Genomic DNA, 1,531 nt, shown 5'->3' with positions numbered 1-1,531 from the left:
TCTTTTCAGTCTTGTATGAGGATTCCATGCTAGTCGTTTGTCCAGATTTAGTCCTAAGTAACGGATCTGCTCAACAGGAATAAGTGGGGTATTATTAAAAGATACTATGGGGCAAGACGAAGGTTTACGACGAAGGGTAAATGTGATTTGGTGGTATTTATTGAAATTTATTTTAATCCTCCAGTTTTGGCACCATTCTTCAAGGGTGGTGATGTGGGATTGGGATACAATGGAAGGATCATTATTCACCTGAATTATTTTCGCAGGTTTTTTCCTGATATAGCAAGGTACCTGGTATCCCTTAATAACTTGCTAAGGAAAGAAAGTACATTATGTCATGACGTCCAGAAGTGTATAGAACAGTTACAGATGGGACCAGTGCTAGCATTTTCGGACTCCCAAAAACAATTCACATTAACGATGAACGCTAGCGAATATGCTCTAGGTGCTGTATTATCACTGGAAGGGGAGAAAGGAGAGCGTCCCATAGTCTATGCCAGTAGACGATTCACAGAAGCGAAGGCATGGTACAGTGCTTTGGAAAGGGATAAGGGATAGTTTGGGCTGTGCAGCATTTTTGGCCATACGTTTTAGGGAGAAGATTTATGGTACATACGGACCATAGACCTCTACAATGAGTGGGGAAACTATGCTAAATCAGATTCATTAAAGTATGCTAAATCCGATTCAGGCAGATAAAGAGACCCCCTGGAGGGTCATCAAAGAAAGATTAAAGAAGGCATTCGGAGGAGGTCGGTGTAGCCCAGAGGAGGATATATTCATGATTATCAGAGAAACGAAAAAACCGCGACAGTCGAGTGGGCAGTATGCCGCAGAACTTCTGGCACGCTATAACAAAATTCAAGATAAACTCAGCGAGATTATGGAGACAATCCAAGTACAGGGTCGGATGCAATTCCTATCCATGGTACTGAAGATTCAGTTTGCAAAAGAACTGGGGAAGAAGGAGGGAATGCCGAGAGACCGCTCGTTTGTGGAATGTGCTCAAAAACTCATAGAATCAAGTGCTAAAGAGGAGGAGGCCCGAATGGAAGTAGAAGAACCAGGGTGGACCCGGATAGAATACCAACGGCCCAGAAACATGCCCAACCCTTGGAGAAGGAGAGAACACCTAGAGCGTTGAAGAGAGAGAGCTAGCAACCAAGGAAATAGAAGAAGTCTAGCTAAACTCAGAAACAATAGTCGGCGGGAGGACCGCAAGTGCCACGGTTGTGGAAAGATTGGCAATTTAGCGACGCATTGCCCGCGCACGAGATGCTTTCAGTGCGAGAATGAGAAGCACATAGCCAAACAGTGCCCATACATGTTGTTTACATCGGGACCTGCTCGTGCTATACTGCAGGTGTCCCTTCGTGCCGACCTTGCTGGCAAGCAAGGATATTCCGCCCTTTCCTCTACCGGCGGGTTTAGTACGTGGAGCGTCGGAATGAGGCTGCATCTCGAATTCGTGAGACAGCTTGCACGCCATTAGTCTGTGTCTCACGAACGCTATCACCTCATTGGCGGTGGG

Source organism: Halyomorpha halys, unplaced genomic scaffold, assembly GCF_000696795.3.
Source record: "Halyomorpha halys isolate HHAL.00 unplaced genomic scaffold, Hhal_1.1 Scaffold100.1, whole genome shotgun sequence".
NCBI classification, from domain to species: Eukaryota; Metazoa; Arthropoda; class Insecta; order Hemiptera; family Pentatomidae; genus Halyomorpha; species Halyomorpha halys.
This window is presented reverse-complemented; position numbering follows the sequence as displayed.